This window comes from Melozone crissalis, unplaced genomic scaffold (genome assembly GCF_028551555.1).
Source record: "Melozone crissalis strain CALT ecotype California unplaced genomic scaffold, PUWL_Pcris_2 ptg000027l_1, whole genome shotgun sequence".
Lineage (NCBI taxonomy): Eukaryota > Metazoa > Chordata > Aves > Passeriformes > Passerellidae > Melozone > Melozone crissalis.
The window spans coordinates 5,784,975-5,805,204 of NW_026535805.1; the positions used below are offsets into that span (position 1 = coordinate 5,784,975).

Here is a 20,230-nt window from a genome sequence, read left to right on the forward strand (position 1 = left end):
AATTTTTGCAAGTCATGTTTGTAATTGTCAGAATATCTTCATACTCCAATGGTACCTTTCCTTTCTCTAATATATCTCTGCTCATACTCTGCTACACAATTATTTATTTTTTTTAATCAAACGTAAATTTCAAGTTTTCAAGCCTTCAAGGGGTTCTATGTAAATGTTAAGAGAATTTAAATAAAACATAAAATGAAATACATGTTTAAAAATTAAAGAAACCTTTCTTATTCTGAATGATTAAATACCCTTAGAGATTTCTGATAGGCAGCACAGACAGTCCAAATGGAATTTTCATGTTTGAACTTTTCTACCATCCAAAAATATTATGTTGACTGAATTACCCCACATTACAGGGAGTATAAATATAAACATTAAATATTGAATGAAACCTCAGGCCTCTCCTTCCTTTAAAATTAAAAGCTTACATGCATTTTTGTGAGGACAAAACCCAAATTATTTCACAGAACAACAAATTACCTTGGCATTATTCTATTTCTTTTCCAAAAGAGTTGTGGCATGAGTCATGCTTAAAGAAAAAAGGGGAATATAGGAGTGGTATGAGGTTATTGTGAACAACAGAAAAAAATTTATTTCTTTTTGCATTTGCTTTCCTCTTGCATTTGCCACATTTCAGACTTCTATTCACAGGTGAACTATCTTCTACATTAGACAATTCACTGTAAACAAGAAAAAGTATAGTATCTGTTCGACTGGGGTTTTTTTTCTCCATTAATAGATAACTCTGCTTCCTAAACTTTAAAAATTCCATACACTATGAGATTACTCCCAGATCTGTGGAAATCAAAACAGCATTGCTGTCATTTACACCTGATGTCACGTGAAGCTTTTAGCACTGCATTTTCCTCATTCTCTCAAGCTAATGCTACCGGTTATTCATGTAATAAAAATGTTCTCTTTTGCTTTTTAAATAAAGAAAATCAAAATTATAGAATTATCTTTATGTCCAGTCCTTAAAACTTCAATTTTCTTCCACAGGAAAGGTCTAAGACCAACTGAAACACACATAGTTTTTTTTTTTTACTGTGTCTGTTTACATCTTGAGCTTGTAGAATTACAGCTGTGTTTTGTTTCCCTAAAAAAGAAATTTACTCTTTGCTCTCTGTACTTACTAAAACACTTCTTATTTGTAAGAATTTATGGTCTGTTTTATGGAGTAATACAGAAAAGCCCAGCACTAGTGAAAAAAAAAGTCTCTTTCCAAAATTAGTGCCATTTATAACATTTTAAGTACAAATACATTATTAAAAGCATTATTGGGAACTAGCTGTCAAAGTCATTCTTTTGTTTCCTTCCCAAATATTTTGGTCGTCTTTCAATGAAAATTATACATTGCCATCTATTGAATTAATTTGTTTTCAATTAAAGTATCATTCTCTGGTTCCTTATAGAGCACTGATATTAATTGGAATAGGAAGGATTTCTGCTACCTGGTTCTGTATTTCTACTTTTCAGTTGTCCAGAATACATCTAAATAATACTTAAATCTAATGGTTCAATATTTTTAATCTTTTATTGACGTGAATATCAATATATCAAGCTCTAGAATACTTTTTTTTTTAATTTTAAAATCTCTTGTTTTCTGAGACCCATTCAGCTCTAAAGCTTTTTGAAAGCTGTGATCTTTAAGAAGTGAAATTGTTTGCTTCCCCTTAATTTTATTTCCTTAGATAAAGCATATGCCCATTTACGTAGAAAAAATGTATTTTCCTTTCCATTTAGATGCTGGTTACACTTTTACTATTTTTATAAGCAGCCAAATTTCCTTTACAATACTTTTCAGATCACTATGTTGACTAACTTAATAAATGAACAGGTATTCTTATGCAGCTCTGCTCACTGTTTTTTCCAAGTTATCAAAATTGTTAGAAAAATATCACTTCCAAAAAGGTAATAAGTTAAATGAATCCACTGAATCTTCCTTTTATTTATTCTTCCCTCTTTTAAAATATGCTAGAAGTCCTGCTTGCTGAGGGTGATTGACAACCAGCTTTGAAATCTTAGGAGTATCTTAGTGACAAGGAAATGCCTTTTATCATCTCTGTGAAAATTCTCCCAAATTCGGCTCTCTCACCAGCATTTATGGATGCTTTAGGGAAATTCAGAGCTTAACAGCTAAAAGCTTTGAAAACTCCCCCCACTATGAAGCATCCCAGGCCCCTGAGAACCCCAATTTCTCACCAGTATGTGCACAGCAGCACCTCCCTCATACCTCCAAACAGTAGCAGCAGGATATGGGCGTAGGAAATATTTTCCTGTCATTGCTATACTTCTTTTGAGTACAGTTATCACCTTAAATGAAAGCTCAAATTCCAGTCCAGTTTAATTCTACTACAGCTGTGGTATTAAGCACAGGAGCTGAGCAGCAATGAAGTACTGAAAAGGTGAAAAAGATCCCACAGAGGTCTAAAATCAATTCCCAGTGAAGTATTGTAACACACAGCTAATATTCCTGTAATGTTCCTGCTCTCACTCTATTCAGTCTCAAATGAGGAAACAAACCATGATTAGAAAGCAAGATTAACGTGTTGGGTGGATAATTTTCTCAAGCATTTTAATGTTTTTGCATCTAATATCAGGCACATTTGGTTTTATATTTGACAAAAACCAAAAAAATACAACGTTTTCAAAGTGACACAAAACTCCCCTTTCAAGATCTTAATTCATTTACTGATATACACAAGATGTGTTCAGCAGTATATACAATACTTACAGTATTTAACTATCAGAATTCCATCACTCTTTTTCCCATACTTTTATTATAGGTAAAATAAAACTGCTCTCTTATTGAGAACTCCTTCTGCAACTTAAAATGCAGTAACTTCATGGTTTCTTAAAAATACCTCTACCCTGGTAGCTGCATTTTGCAATTTTAAAAAAGGGTGTAAAATTCCTTACCATTTAAGCTTTCTAATAAATAGAAACAGGTGAAAATGAACCATAAAAGATACTTTGCATCAAGAATTGCTTACAGAATAGGAACACAATGCTTGATTCCTTTGCCTTGTTTTCACAGCATTTTTGACAGCAAAGGATTCTCTGTTGGAGTGGGTTACTAACAAAGCAGCACTACAAGGATTATGCATAAAACCTTTCAGTAGGGTTTAAATTTTCTGCCTATCTACTTCAGCTAGCTATATGATCACAATTTGGCTATCTCACAGCTGGTAACACAGATATAAGTGAAATATATATTATGGTGGATTATGGTAGTGTTATAGTAGTAGAAGTTAACAGGTTTGGCATTTTATGGATGGAGAACTGAAGTACAGGGTGAAAACAAGACAATAAAGATTGCTGTGAATCTAGCTCAGAAGTGCCCCTCATCACAGAAAGCTTTCAGAGAACTGTGGAACAGAAAAACAGAAACCAAGTATTTTACAACTAGTACTCTGGCCACTTCTTCTGTTGGTTTTTGAGGGTTTGGTTTTGTTTGTTTGTTTTAATTATTATTTTTTATACTTCAGGTTTTAAAATTATTATTATTAATCTAAAATACACTAGAAATTAATACCACCACTGAAATGAAAAATTCCCATAAATATAACACCATCAACATGAAAACCTCTCATATATATACACACCCCCACAGAATTTTCCAATATCATCAGCTTTGCAGTGGAAGAGAAGGAACAGAAAATAAAAAATAAATCATGCAGGTGGGAAAAAGGATACAGGGAATGTGGGAAAGAGGGTACAGGGAATAGGGGAAAAAAAGGCAAAAGGAGAAAGTAGTGCAATGATTCAGGGAAAAAAGAGTGATTTGTTGTCAAATAAACAAAGAAAAGAAATAAAAAGAGAAAATTTTAGTAGATCTGCATAGAAAATGAGAATGTGCAATGAGAGAAATAAAAAACAGACAAGATGCAAGCAGGAATGAAAATTTACAAACAGGTAAAATAACAAAGCAAAAATGACAGAGGAAGAAAGGTGGAGGAATGGGAAAATAAAACAACATATGACATGCAAAAAAGTAGTTCAGATCTGAGAAAAAAGCAATGTCAACAGAGCAAAGAGATAAAAGAGAAAACAGTGATGTCTGATGAGTGGAAATATCCATATTTGTAGGTGAAAATCTGCACAACCTCGAGAACACAGCTAGTTACATTCCAGGAGAGGCAAGACACTTCCCACAATTAGCATGTATTTCTGCATTTATATTTTATATTTATTGTTATTCTTCCTTTAGGTGGAAAGACAGTGGTAATTATTTATTCAGATCCTAGAATTGCAAAGGACCTTGATTTCTCTTATCTCTTCAGGCACTTTCCTTGACATACTGGCTCAGTGACTTGCTCTAGCAAAATGGACTGCCTTCCCTGCTGCAGTATATTAAAGTATTTCTGGTAAAAACATTCTAGAAAAATCAGATTTTGTTTTGTTTTGTTCTCATAACTTTACTAAATAAAAAAGCAGCTAGAACCCAGAAAAAAAATCTACTATGATCTCAGTTTGCAGGAGCACCCAACAGGTCAACAATAGAAGAAAATTGTCTGTGTAGGGTCAAGAACTCCTCTAAAACCTTTCAGACATTAGCATCTGTACAAAGTTCACTTAGGAATGGTTCTGGTATCATTTACACAGCCAACTCTACAGAAAAAGAAAGGCAAAATAGACACTGTGAAATCACAGGAAATGGATATGCTTCGAATCCAACGTATCTTTCCTTCACACACCCAGTAAGAGGGCTAAGAATTCACAGAAAAGGCACAGATTAACCAGCAGGGAGCATGTCAGTCTGTTCTGCTCACTCCAGCAAGGCCTCAAACAAGTTTCTCCAGGCATAAAGAAACACAATTATTCAAAACTAAATTTCTTGCACTTCTTTGCGGCGCTTCTGAGACCTCCTACTGTCACAGAGGAGCTGCTTTACTAGGCTTACATGCAATGTATGAGGTAGGTGTTGCTATGTTTCCACAGTTGTCATACAACTCACAAAATAGGTAACTTTCTGCATTTTGACAAGACTAAATGAATATGAGTCTGGCTGGTAAAGATATTTTCATTCAGCCACAGCAGCAGCCATAAGAGCTAAGCAAGAGCTTATGAGGATGAGAAAACAGTGGCCCAGCTGCATAAAGGCTCCTGAGAGCTAGAGCATGATGCCTCAGCCCACAGCAAACAGCAGGAGAGGAGCTGTTCTCCCATGCCATCCACCCAAACAAACAGCACTGAACAATCAAGGAACAGTCACTCTCAACACACTGAACTTCCCAGACAGTATCTGGAAAATGGTGTTGTCATGGTCTTATACTCACAATAATAAACCTACTGGCCATTGGCACAGAGTGAAAATATGCCTATCCATGAAAATTTTTTTCTCATAGATCTTTCTTACACTAGGAAAAATTTATATATCTAATTTGAAATTACAGTTTGATGTTGCTTGCTGAATAAGAAACTTAAAGGTGGTGCAGAGCAGTTAATTAGTAATCAAAGTCTGACAGCTACAGCTGCAAAATGTTTGTATGATAATTTCAAAATTGAAAATTATTTATTTCACTCTACATGAAATTAGTGTACGCTCATTAGAAAGTCAGTGATTATCCTGAAAAGTACTGCAGGAACATTTTGGTAGCTGTGCTACAGCAGCAGAAATACACAACACATGACTCCAGGCCAATTACCATCACACCCTTACTTGTAATTTGGTGTCAGTGAAGTTTTTAGGTCTTAGTCTTACAGTTGAAAACATATCCAGCAGAATGATGTTTAACATGGTTCAAAATCAGAACGTTGCTGCATCCTGCATTAAATACGTATGACCTGCCAGTGTAGCACTTCCATTGTTAGAAACAAGAAGACAAACAAAACCACCAACCAGCCAAAAAAAACCACAAAAAATCCCCAAAATCCACTACTACTGACACTAAAAAAAAAAATTCTGACTTCTTCTCAATGTATTCTGACCTCTTCTCAAAAAAAAAACCCCAAACCTAATTGCAAATAAACAAATAATACAAGAAGCAAAAGAGATCCAGAATATTTTGCTAACTGGTGGCATTCTACTATAGTATCATTGAAAATTTTATTTCAACAAAATGGAAACATCAACACATATACTTTATGTTAAAAGCATCTTAAAAATAGTTTACACACACATATATGTAAACACACATATATACACACATACACACACACACCCCCATGGCCATGTACCAGTAACCATTTAAGGTAGATGTAATATTAAATATAATTGAGATTACAGTGAGGAAGTAATGTGCATTACAAAATGCTGATGTTAGACAGCAAATATTGACCTTTGAAATTTAACAAGTGAAAAGAGCCTTAATTTGCTTGTTATTCCAACTTTAACAATAAGTATGATAGCTTAGACAGCAAAAAGAAAAAAAAGAACCCAAACCACAACCCCACAGCATTTGCCATCACTTTGCATTAACATTTTGACCAGTCAACAATTCAGCAGTGATGAAATGTGCAGTTTGATTCAAAGTAAGACAAGGCTATTTAAATAACTCAAAATAAGAAATGGTTATTGAAACATTAGAATTTTGATAAGCGATCACAGCTGCACTAGAATTAGTTTCTATAGCAACAGAGGAAATAATGTGGAGAATTGCACTGCAATACAAGATGGATTCCTTACAAACACTGATGTTCAAATAGAAAACTTCAAAATTATTCATTGTGTTCAAATATTTTCATTAAAATAGTTTTTCAAATATTCTATATCTTGTACTTCATATATTGCACTATTTTTGTTCTCTGGTATTCCATTCTAGTCTATCCATTCAAGTTTTCACACTTTTTCCCAATGTTTACCTACCTATTTTAAAATTAATTAAAGTCCCTTATTCTGAAAAATGCTGGATCTTTAACCTCAAATTAATCTTCATTTTCAATTACTTGTTTGTTATCCCTACATAGAAGCACACATTACATTTATTTTTCAAGCAGAGCTCTTGTGAGACAGCAGAGAATGCCTTGCACATACTATTCATAAGAAGATGCATCACAGCCATGAGAATTAACATCACTATGGAACTTCAGAAACTTACAGTCATGTGAGACTTGCAGGAGCTTTTATCAGTGTGCACTCTCATGTCCTAAGCATGATTAAGAAACCAGTGCAGACCTATTAGTATTCATGGACTGAATACCCATAAGATGGTAAGATAAAGCCTTTCATCTGAGCACATCTTTTAGATTTCAAGTGTTGCTCATTTCTAACACCAAGAATTATTGTTTCATTGCATCATCCCTGATTCCAGCTATTTTTGGCAACTAATTAAAAGCATATGCCTGAACCTTTTATGTATTTTGCCCTTATAATGAGACCTATTACTCTGGCTTATTCCATCCTTTTGAGTTCCAAAGTATCTTTCGAGTTACCATGGATACAAGTGATATGCTTTCTCCCACAACTGCTTTGTGTGCCTTATCGAACACCAGAAAACTGGCACAGTAGGAATCTAAGCCATCTATACAGGATGAATATCTAACCCCTTCAAGTGTTTGTCTTCGTCTTCCCACCCAAAAAAATAAAAATCAAACATGCCTACAGTACCATTTGTAATGAAATAAACAAGCAGGTTTTTTTTTTGTCTGAAATCCAGGACTTTTGCTCAAGGAAAACAAAAGAAAAAAAGATACAGACATAAATTAATTTATTCTGACCACCACTGAAACAGTGTTGAAATGAAAATGGGAATAATTCTGAGTTTGCTGCTTATTTTGAGTTGACAGAGTTTAAGTGTTTCTACATCAATATATCCACAGAAGATGGAAAACACGGCAAATCTCAATGAGCATTTCTAAAAGGAGTCGCAGAAACATTACATGCAACTCTGAGATTATGCATAAACTAGAGTAAATAGAACTCCCATAAACTCCCTCTTTATACCAATTTCTTATGGACATTTTCAAATGCAGATTGCTTTCCAACAAGCTGGGAATAATTTGTACTTATTCAGTGGAGAAGAGGGCAGTTAAACAGATTTTTCCCATTATGCTTTTTGTATTCTGACCTCTTCTCAAAAACAAAAGACTCTCACTGAGACAGCAAAATTTACACAGTATTCAAAAACCAAGTGCTGATAGCAAATCTGAATTTATGTGTGAAAAGTAAAGGGGAATAACCAGAAGGAAAAACAAATTATTGTAATACAAACTTGACAGAGACTCAGAACCGTCTCCCAACTTTCAATGCATTAAATCATTGGAAAGACACCAACTGCATAAATGAGTGTCATGGTGGCAACTAAGAGCAAGAAAGACAGTAAAGATTGAGTAGACAAATGCTGCTCTTACCTCTTTTCCTCAGTTATCTAAACTTCTCTAAGTATTACAACAAAACACTTAACAAAAAAAAATACTTGGCTTCTTCACATCCACAGGCTCAACCCTGCTTTAAAATACAGAGAATTTGAAGTATAATATCTGAGCCAGAGACACTGATGCGTAAACCCCAGACTCTTACCCTTGATAGTATTATGAAATAACTGTATCATTCTGCAAGTTTTCCACAAGTTTTCTATAAATTTCTTTACTTGATGAAGTAAAGAAACATTAAATATTTTCATTTTTCTAACAGTGCCAATGTAGGCTAGACTTATATTTCCCTGGATTTCTTTTAACCTTTAAATTCAACTTCTAACTGTCTCAAACTTCCTTTTGGGGACAAAAAAATCCACACAGTGCTTTTACTGTGAACTTTCAACTAGAATTAAATCTCACTTCTTTTTTTGTCCCCTGAAAATTTCTTTTAAAAGAAAAAAAGCTAGAAAAGCAAGAGAACAAGGAAAAGGAACTCAAAATTGACATTGCTACATTGTGGCATTTATGCTAAGTTGTCTGTGCTACCAAAAGAGCATGTGGAACAGTGGAGATATTTACAGAATGGCTCACTACTCAGGCTATTACATTCACTGCTACAAATACTATTATTTCTCCTCTGTATAATATTCTCCTGGACTATCTCCACTAGGCACAAAAACACACAAGAGATTCCCCCAATTCCTCTCTGAGAAGAGTTAAAGAGCAAAGTAGTCTTTTTTTGATAAATTACTACTATTGTTACTATCCCTCTAAAGTTCCTCCTTTTCAAAATGTTGAAGTTCTCTGGAAATTGCCACAGTAGCTCCCAAGACTTATGTGGCCAACAGATTTCCTTAAACATTTATAACAACTACTGTTGCTGTTTCAAAATATTTTCTTCTTCTAAAGTGCGTTCTCTTAACAGGAAAGAAATGGCACCAGGACAAGCAGATGATTGGGAGCAGTGCTTCTTCTTGCCAGTGAAGGGAATTTCACTCTGAAAACAGTCAAGAGAGCAGCCAGTATCAAATAGCAGGATGATGAGTTTGTCTGAAGGAGAGCATTAGATGCCCATCTCTTAACAGATTAACTGTTCCTCAATTAAGAGGGAGAATGACCACCAGCACAAAGCACCTCTTCAAACTTTACCAGTGCTACCCAAGAATTATCTGCTGGCCACATTTTTGTGTGGATATACAATTCATGAACCAAGAGTTGAGAGAAAAGAAAATAATATATCAGAGCAGTATTATCAACATCATAAAGAACAGCTTTTAAGTCAGACATACAGTTGGAAATTTTCATGGGATTATTGCTATTCTAGGATGTAAGTAAATGAAAATTGTAAAGTCATTATTCTCTCTCATTCTTATAATCTACAGCTAGTTCCATTCTGGCATTATGTATAGCATTTAACAAAGCCAAATACAAAGGATTCCAAGAAAAATAGTTTTGAGAAGGTTGGTAAAAATTAAAGCAAAATTAGACCAGTTTTCTGGTTTGTATCAATCACATGTTGAAAATAAGTGCAGTAGTATTTTTTAAAATTTTCATTTAACTCATCAAATTGCCACAAATGCTACAGATGCAACAGAAACACTTGGAAATATAATAAATCTTTACAGAATGTAATATAGATGACATTGTACTTTTCACTCCAGAGTAGTGGGTTTTTTCTATTAAAATTCACAGGAAGAACTTGGGCAAAATTCTAAAAAGATACTATTTTTAAATCTTACTAGCACAGTGCTGAGGATTTCAAAGCAAAGTTCAGAAGTCATTATTTTGCTACCGAACTACAGACTGAGCAGAACACTGGAATAACCAAACAACTTATTAGATTAACCATGAAGAGAAAGGCACAGAAATTTTGAGCAAAATCAAACACCATTACAAATCATATCTTCCTAGAAGATGTGAAGAAATTAGCCTGATCCCTAGAGTAAATCTTGACCAATTTGAACCAGAACAGACACAATCCCTCTTCTTTGGCCAAAAGCCACAGGGTTGGTCCTGGTCTTTTGGTTGTGAGTGTGTTTTCTGGTACAGATGTCAATGCTTTGCAGCAGCCAACAGCAATTGTGTCACCTGTTCAAATCACACACATCAGCTGTATTTGTTCGGGCTGAGCAGTTTCAAAGGAAAGAAATTCACACCTGAAGTCAGCCTCTTGAAGACATGATCCTTTTGTAGTTTCATTCTCCAAGATTTGGATTTTTCAGATACACATGCTCTTATCAGCTCTATTTTTAACCTGCTGCTCATATAGGATACTTAAAATTCTGAACATGTTTACATTATCCATCCAGCAGGCTAATGGAACTGCATACCAGACAGTCATGCATAATTCAAATCAATATCCTCAGGCTTGCAACTCTAAGTCAAAGCTGCCTTTAAATAAGCTGGGTGTGACTTTAACATGAATAAAATGTATTTAATTTTTAACCTTTATCTGACAAATTGATATATTTGCAAAGGAATGTGATAAAACTTCTTTAAAAATTAAAATAATTAGGAAATCATGATAATTGAAAATCTTTTACAAAATACTTTGAAGGATAAAATTAAGAATGGTTCAACAAGACTGAAACCAAAGGTCAAAATGGAGAGCTGGGTCAATTTTTTCAAGCAAATTGTACAAATATATACACAAAAACACATGCTGCTGAACTACAAAGTGGTGAGAGGGTGAATGCAGCAAGATTTTCTATCTACAAATTTAAAGACCAAGCTTTAATTGAATTGGGCATAGGTGACCACGCAGAAAATCTTATACCTAGTTAACCATGTCTGCTATCTTCTCTCAAAGGACCAGAATCAGATTTTCCATAATAAAATAATTTTCCCTTTAAGGTTTCCTGTGTGATTTCATGAGACCATGATTCCTTCACAGCAGATAATCTTCACCTGCACCAAAATGACCAGAAGCATGGCAATGACATTAGCTAAGGATCCATTTCCAGCTTCTAAATACAGTGGAGGAAAGGTAATTGCAAAAAACCCATCCCACCCCCAAAAAACCCAAAAGCTTGCCTCAAACTAAAAGGACAGAAACCAAAAAACTACTTCAAGTTGTATAACATATCATGCTTACCCTTTCCCCAAGGAAAATATTCCAACAAATCCTAAAATTTAGGATAACTTCATAAGACAAGTGTTTCAAATAGCAAATAAGAACTCATTTTGCAAGAAAACAAATTACGGATCTTTGCCTCCACAGAAGCTACAGACACAATTTTATATTGTTTACTCAGATACAATATAGTCTCCAATAATATACTCAAAGTAGCTATGAAAATAGTTATCCTAACAATAAAATTCATGTTATCAGATTAAAATGGTAACACCGTTCAAGTTGTGTAAGGGCAAAATATTCATTAAACCATTCCAAGAGAATACTTACAAGATAGTTATAGCATGTCTATGAAACTTATACATATGCATAAGGAAAATAATCTACATTAGGTAACCAAAGAGAAAAAGAGTTCAGTTACAAAAAACCCCTAATGTATTTTTACAAAAGAGAAGGTTAAAATGTAATGTGCTTAGAATATAAACAAACAGTCCTAACGGTAACCTCTCCTTAACCTACAGGGAAAATGCATAACTGGGAGGCAAACTTTAGTTTCGGACTAGAGTTAAAAATCCTCTGATTTTAACCTTTACAGGTGAGCAGAATGCTCCATTTATCCACAGCGGCTATGGAGGAAGAACTGGTAAGCCATTCTTTTGTAATATTCTTATGTAAAATTCAAGATCAGGCTGGATGGGGCCTGGATCAGGACAACCTGATCTAGTGGGTGGAATCCCCGCCCATGGCAGGGTTTGGAACTAGATGATCTTTAAGGTCCCTTCCAACCCAAAACATTCTATTATTCCATTTTGTGAAAGCTGTTCTAGTTTTTAGTTCTCATATTTGCCTAAATTGCTCCGTTGTGCTAATCAAGCAGCATGACTATTCTCAGGAGGTAAGCAGAGTACTGGGTAAAATTTCTTTTCCCAAGGTACCTAATAATGTCTACACAGAGATTTCCAGTCTACTGTTCAATCTTGTTTCTTAGTCACTTCTTCCATGATAGAGCCATGAACCCTCAGAATCAGCAAAAGCACTTGGTTCATCAAGGAAATGGTCTTTACAGCTGATACAGTACTGTCTGTTGTGATAACAAAACAGTTCTACATTTTATGAATGTAGAGCATCTATTTTAAATATAAACTATTTCAGTCACTATTTCAGTCTGTGAACTTTTCCAAATCAATGATCTTATAAATTTCAGATTCAAATAGGAAGAGAGGTATTAAAAGAGTAAGTTTACAATAAAATGGAAACTTTCCTGTTATCATTAATGTATGATTTACATCACTTCAGAGATGTCACATTACTAAGGGTGACTTTCTTCAAAGCCCTCACATCAATGCAAGGATATTTCTTCAAAGAACTCAAGATGCTGGCAGGAGGAACCTAATCTGAGAGACTGCTTTGCTTACTTGTACACATCATGAGAAAAAGCCCATTCCCATTCGAAGACAGTTTTCCCTCCTCTTTGGAGCTGGTCTAGCTGGAGAAGGAATTTTTCCTGTGGAAAATCTTGTCATCATCCCTAACTCTGAGTTTTGTTACTAGGGTTTCTTCTCTCAGCAGTAGATGATATGCATACTTTAAACAGCATCTTTTTCTCCCCAGCATCTCTGCTGCTCTTCACAGGGTAAACCCATGATTTCAGAATTACCCAAATTCATGCTATCAAGCACTTTCATGCACTTCCTTTGGCTGAAAAGACTGCACAGCTTTGATACTACCTATCTGGCTTTTAAACTCACAAGTCCTCTAAGTAAATCCTTTCTCTTCCAAACTGTGTTTCAACTCAGACATGGATCTCCTTTGCATTTCAATCCCTGTTTATGTCTTGCCTCCTCCATAACATTCCTCAAGAAAATGCCATGAGTAATACTGAATTGCACATGTACTTTCTACCCCCATCTGTGAATTCAGCCTATTCCAGGACTCAAGAATTTGTAAGCATTATGCATACACGTAAAGAAGCTAACCTCAACATGCTCATACCCCAGTTGCTTACAAGAAAAGTTCCTTTCTATCAGGAACTTCTCACAAGACAAGCAGTTATACTTTCTTGGGAAGGAAAAAATATTTTAATTCTGTAACACTGAATAAAAGACAGAGAAAGAGTTAATCTTTAAATCACCTTAGTCTCTGCAATGCTCAGTTGAGTATATTTTGTGGAAACACGCATCATAATTTCAAGCACTTAAGAGAACTGTCTTCCACTATTACAGAAGAACAATAGAGGTCTGTCATAATGCACTAGGAAGCTACTGTGGAACTCAGAAAAATCCCACTAAACCCCAAGCAAAAACCTGGGTAAATAAAAAACACAAGAAAACCCAAACCCACAACATCACAGTCACTAAGTAGAAAGCATTGCAAATCAGGTTAGACACGATTCTGCATGTCCTTGAATTACAAAAGTATCTTTTTTACAAAACTACCCTTAAATATTCCCTTGATATGGCAATGGATTCAACAGCCACACTCCCCAGAAGCTTCAAAGTCACAAGATACCATCATTCTCCGATTTTTAAGGGCTGGGAGCCAATGAAAATTTGTTTCAATTAACCAGAGGAGGCAGACACACATGTTCAGGAATCAGAACTTTGTACCACTTGTATCACTGCACTCTCCTGTACACTACAGGAAGATTTTTAATTACTCCTAGAATAAAAAATGTCAGGGCTATATGCCCACATAATAAAAAAAAAAAAAAACAAGAACGAGGAAGCTGGACCAATTAAAGAAATACTGTAACTAAAAAATCCCCCAAAATCTCCAAAAAGTACATCAGTAATATGAATTGATGGTACACAAGTACTATCACATAAGATACACAAGTAGGAATATCAGGAGTATTCACAGCTGCAACATGATTCAGCCTTCAAAATACACTCTGAAGCATTTAGAAATACAGCTCTGAAGGTGTCTTAAGACTTATCGTAAATCTCTTCACTAAAGAACCTTTCAAAGTACCTTCAATGTACTATTTGAAGCCCTAAGCCTATCCAAACTTGCAGAACAAAATGAGTATTTCCTTCCAATAGGTGTTACACCAGAGAAATCTCACAGGTAATCTGATAAAGACACCTAAGAAAAAAGTGGGTGGCCACCTTTTTCCTAAATACTCTTTTCACTGAATTCATTTATTTCTTTAGCACCTCTTAGAGGAAAAAGAAGATAAATAACTATTTATGACTGAGTGTTCAAATGAGCTTTCAGTCCTTCAGTGTGACTACCACTACACAATTCTTTTCCACGGCAGACATATTTTTTGCCTGTAATTCTTATTATCTGAACTTTACTGAGACCAGTTTTGACAGAACTTCCTTATTTTGCTGAACACAATACAGCCATACAGAGGCCCTCACTCTATAATTTCAAAACAGTCAGTTTTCATTCACACTTGGCTTGAAAAGAGATCTACTTACATGCAAGGAATAATGATAGAAACTAAACTGCAAAACGTAGAGTTATCATGGAATTCACTGAGTGAATTCCTCTCTCAGTCTGTCCAAAGGCTTTCACCTCAGCTTAGTAAGTCTGAACAAGTAGGATCTTGCTTCACAGAATGTATTTACTAATGAAAACTCGCCAGGTTGCTTAAACAGACTGGGGAGATTCACCTCTATACTGCTTCTGAGATGCTTGTGAAAGAGCTTTTAGTGTTTACATTGGAAAGATACTATGAGGAAATCTCTATATATACTTTAAGTAATTCAGTGAGGAGACTTTTCCTGAGACATGAAAACTAACAAGACAGAAAAAAAAAAAGGCAAAAAGCCGCATAAAGAATTAGATCCAAGAGATTCCAGAAGAACAGTCGCCTTCACGTGCAAAGATTGACACTGAGGAACAAGGCAAACATATGTCCACAGACACATCAACATAAAGTGCCGAAAGCCTAGAGAAGAATAGAAGGGGAGAAGACAAACTACAAAAATAACCATAATCTACCTTCACAATATGGAAAAGATGGATAAAATCCAGTAGCATATGCCTGCTAGAGCAGCAGATTCTCATTTAAGAGAACTTATGTTTTCTCGCTGCCGTCTTTTAGTGCTTCCATATGTTTCAAAAAAACCTTGTGAAATCTAAGGCACTTGGGCCAATCTCAGAAATAACATGTCTTCAGCCAGGGGGCTTTACCAACTGAGAAGTTAGAAAAAGATTTTAAAACAGGCTGGAGATGGAACCTGTGGTTGTACTGAACTGGTAAACTATAGCTAAATAAAGTATATCTAAGTATGCTAAATAAGCAAGTGAGCTTACTCCTTTTTCCTTCACAATGTGACTTATTTTGCCTCAAAATGAGATCAATTCTCCTTGCTAGCTCCTAATCAGGAATTTTGCACAGTTTTTAAAAGGTAATGCTTTAAGCATATCACAAATTAACTATGAAAAAAACCAAATTGTTTTCTTCTCCTCTTCTACCTTTCTCATCTCAGGGGATTCAGAGAATCTTGATTTCAGAAACAAAGACCTGTCAAATGCCTGCAAAACTGTGATTTCAATATATTTCAAAATATAATCAATATATTTCAAAATATAATCATTAGGATATATTGAAATGTAATTTCAATATATCCTAACATTTTTAAGTTTCAAAACTTCAATTCTTAGGAATTTAGATTACACCTTCCTTAGAAAAAATACATTGCCTATGAAGCTTATGGAGATACTAAACACAACAACTTGTCAGTATAATGCTTGACTATTCAAAGTTGAGGAAGCAGCCACTACTGCAGACAAAGAGGCCAATTCAATATAATACTGTATGTCTTTTTGAAATTCAAATTATTAAGAAGGTATGGTCCATTTAAGATCCTAATATAGATATTAGAAATATTTATATAATGAAATACAAAGTTTGCCAATTTTAAATATAAAATTTTTACACTTCGTTATCTCTTAGATTCCTTTTTCAATTCATAAACTCTTTGTCAACAGAAATATCTTATGGTGCTGTGTTTCCTTGCCTTTTTTCCCCCTTTATTTTTATTCTTTATTTTCTGAAACAAATGTATAAATATTACAGTCTATATTAATCCCCTCTTCCAAAATATTACAAACAGTTGGAACACATAAAGACAATACTACATATTCAACACTGAAATGGTAGGAAATAATATAAGAAGCAGAATACACCTTATAAAAACCTAAAAGGAAGTTTTGTCAGGAAAAGCAGAAAAATAGGTCACTTCAGCAAGTATCCATACCTGACTGGATAATATTAGAAAATACAAAAACAACATTATTGGCAAAATTAAGATTTCAAATTTCAAGCTGACCCTGGAATTTTGGACCTAAGCACAGAGATTGAGCCACACATTCTGTAGTTACACAGGTTTTTCTTTTCTTAGATTAAAGACTTTTGGTCTTTTGTGCAAGAGTTGAAAATTTCAGGTGTAAACCTCTGTACCATTTTAAATGCTGACATTTCTCATCAACTTGATTTTCTATTGAATTAGATTCTCCTTTAGTGATACTCTGGAATTAAGCCTGTCCATGAGGAGTTCACTGTAAAAGTTTTATATTTACAATGGCCTACAGTCTGTAGAAATACTTGCATCCAAGCACAGTAGTAATTTATTTTTCATTTTGTGCATCTATATATAAACATGTAAAAATCTAAATGCATCAAATGTGCAATACAATATATTAATTAGGTCAGACACTGGCCAAAAGCAGGTATTTGTGAATGAAAATTCAAACCCCTGAATTGCAGAGAATCATCAAAAGTGTTACTAAAACATTCCATCATGAAAATACACCAACAAAGCCTGCAGAACATATAGCTTTCTTCATTTCAGTATTAAAACCATTATACAAAACGCCATGCGGGTTCGATACAAATATGCTGAAAAGGAAGATTAATATGGCCATCTAGAGGAGAAAAGAATGCTATGAAAACATACAACACAATTTTTCAGGCTTCAGAATATGATGCTTTTAGAGGCATGCAGCCAGAAAAAGGATGTAATAAACAAATTACAGAATTGATAACAAGCAAACATTAAAAGAATACGTTCAGACATTTTGGTGGTCTGAATGATGCAAACATATTAATATTAAACACGTTGTTGGCAGGACAAGCAAAACATACAGGGTGTATTAATAAAGACAAGATTATGTTCTTGTCTCTGTTAGATTTTGTGAATGCAGAGTTAAGTACACACACATCTCAACAAATGAATTTTAAAAGGCAGAAGTTCAGAGTAAACAGTTATCAGAAAAACTGTTTATTGACTCCTTTAAAAACACTCAGCCCACTACTGCGAAATAGAACATGTCAGAGAGATTAGCTGCTGAAGAGAAAATTCAGCAGAAAAATACAACATATTCTGAAAACTAAGTATCATTTCCATTACTCATACTACTCTATCTTTGATGGAATTCATAGAGTCATGGAATCATGGAATGGTTTGTGTTGGAAGGGACCTTACAGACTACCTCATTCCAACCTCTCTGCCCTGGACAGGGACACCTTCCACTAGACCAGGTTGCTCAGAAATTCATCCAACCTGGCCTGGAACACTGCTAGATGTGCAGCACCCACAACTTCTCTGGGTAATCTATTCCAGTGTCTTGCTACCCTCACAGAAAATAATTTTTTCCTAATATCTAATCTAAATCTACTATCTTTCAGCAGATCTTCCAGATCTCCTTAAAACAACCACTCCCCCTTGGTCCTTATTCTTAATGATCAGGGGCTGCTTTACTGGCAACGAGCAGGAGGAAAACAGAGGTGAGACAAAAATTAATTCTGTCCTCTCATCACTTCACTTTAACACTATCAAGTGTTATATGCTCAACATATGGACTGATCAGTGCCTTACTATGGAAGCACAGCCAAAATGTTAAAGACTTAGAAGTAGAAATGATAAAGCACATATGAGAAAAAAGAAGCACACAAAGTCAAATGCACTGACAATTTTTTCTCATATTAAACAAAGTGCATAGGAACACACTGCTTGTTCCACAAAAGAGTCAATAAATGGTTCAATCATCTGTCTTTACACTTCTTATAAAAATAATTCAATACCTCTAAAAGCCAAGTATTTAATAAAAAACCTCAGTATTCCTGTGGCATTAAGTCTTCTACAGATTTTCTTCCAAGTTTAAGGAACAGAAAAGCTTTGCATTTTTAAAAATCACACTGAAACATCTGGAATGCTGATGCTTCCCCCTTGGAATCAGATTTTTAATGTCTTCTGTTAAGTGAACTGCTTCTCTGAACACAAATGAACAGCTTGGTAGTAATAATCTCTCCTTTATTTCTGATTGCAGGCCTTCATGAAGTTGTCACCTCTTTTTATCAAAGTTCTATGTTGGGCAGCTTTCCCTCTGTAATGATCATCACATAAGGCATACGCTGTCTCTTCCTGTATTCTAAAACATTTTTATCATTGTGCAAATATTCTTTGAAGTAATTTAGGAAGAACATAAAAAGTACTAACACTAATTAATCCAGCATGCCACCTTCAGGTCACTGAGAAGTGAAAAATGTTAGGTTGTTAATCTGCTACTATGTCCAAAACTTTTTTTTTTCATAGTATTGAACATAATTTTGTTGAGAATAATGGATTAATAAAATGAGACAAACTCCTCAGTCTAATTTGCAAGCATTTTGCCGAACATAAGGTGTAGAATGATTGCAGGCTGTCAAAAAAATAACACTGTTTATTCTCCATTCCTTGTAAAATGTGGGAAGAGAATGCTCTCATAAGGAGCAGCAAAAGCAAAATACTGACATTATTAAAGTTTTGTGCAAGTAGAAGTATGTGATTAAAAAAATCTAAGTTTTTAAGTTAGAATGTTGTGATAGCTTTTGTTTAAGAAGTTTTTTTTGCTTCCAAACCCTGAATGCTCTTTCATTACAATAAATTTTAAAATGGCATTTATATTCACCCTGCTTCCAGAATGGAGAGAGCATTGAAAAAGAATAGGACCTGGTGACAGATATATTTAGCAATAGAAGAACAACAAAAAACAAGGAGGGGGTAACAACTGTAACTTTCTGGATGCAATATTTGGACTTGCCAAAAAGGTTCTTTTGTCTTAGGTTGCAATCCTGATATAGATTTCCAGACTGGAAATTATCACTCCCCAGGACAAAAATCAGTAAATATAAATTCCGATGACTTAAAAGGATGATAAAGAACACAATTATTAAAAAAAAATTGGACACAGGCTAGCACAATGCCTTTGAAGCTTAAATCCTATATGGCCAAAGTAAAAGGCTCAGATGAACTCGGGACTTTTCACTGAGAAGATGAACTAGATTGGATTAAAAAATCAGAGCAATTACAAAATTGAAAGAGGGAAGTCGTGTAACTACGGCTATTTTAACAACTAGCCTCAGTGTTCTGCAGAGAGAGAAATACCTAATTCTAGATATCTGAAGGGAGTCTGCCTGTGTAATTCTCTTATAATTCATATCTGGTATTATTTGCTAATCATTTTTCCATCTCCTGTTAATATACATCATCATTCTTTCCCAACAGTGACAGAAGCCATAAAAAAGCCTCTCACATTCCCTCCACCAACACTGTTGAAAGATCTCAGTAGATATTAAAACCAAACATACTTTTAATATCCCTATTCCTTCTCCATCACAGTGTTCAAGGATCAGTTTTTACCACCTGACCTCACCTTTGCATCTCCTTCCCTGTTTGTTGGAACTCAGACTACCTGCCTTCCTGCAATTTAACAGCAAAAGAAAGAAATGAATTTTCTCATGATCAGAAGAGAATCCTTTTACTCTGCAAGTTACTTGAATGTGGTTTTCATGTCCTTCAAGTTTTAGCTTAGAATCATGAATGACCATATACTAATTTCAAATTTCAACAGCAAACAGACTTT

General features: G+C 34.7%; 1 protein-coding gene across 4 annotated transcripts in view; it reads right to left on the bottom strand.

Moving 5' to 3' along the window:
• The window catches only part of SYT14 (synaptotagmin 14), an 81,629-nt gene that overhangs the window by 27,785 nt on the left and 33,614 nt on the right, over positions 1-20,230 (bottom strand). The gene's annotated exons all lie outside the window — the stretch shown is intronic.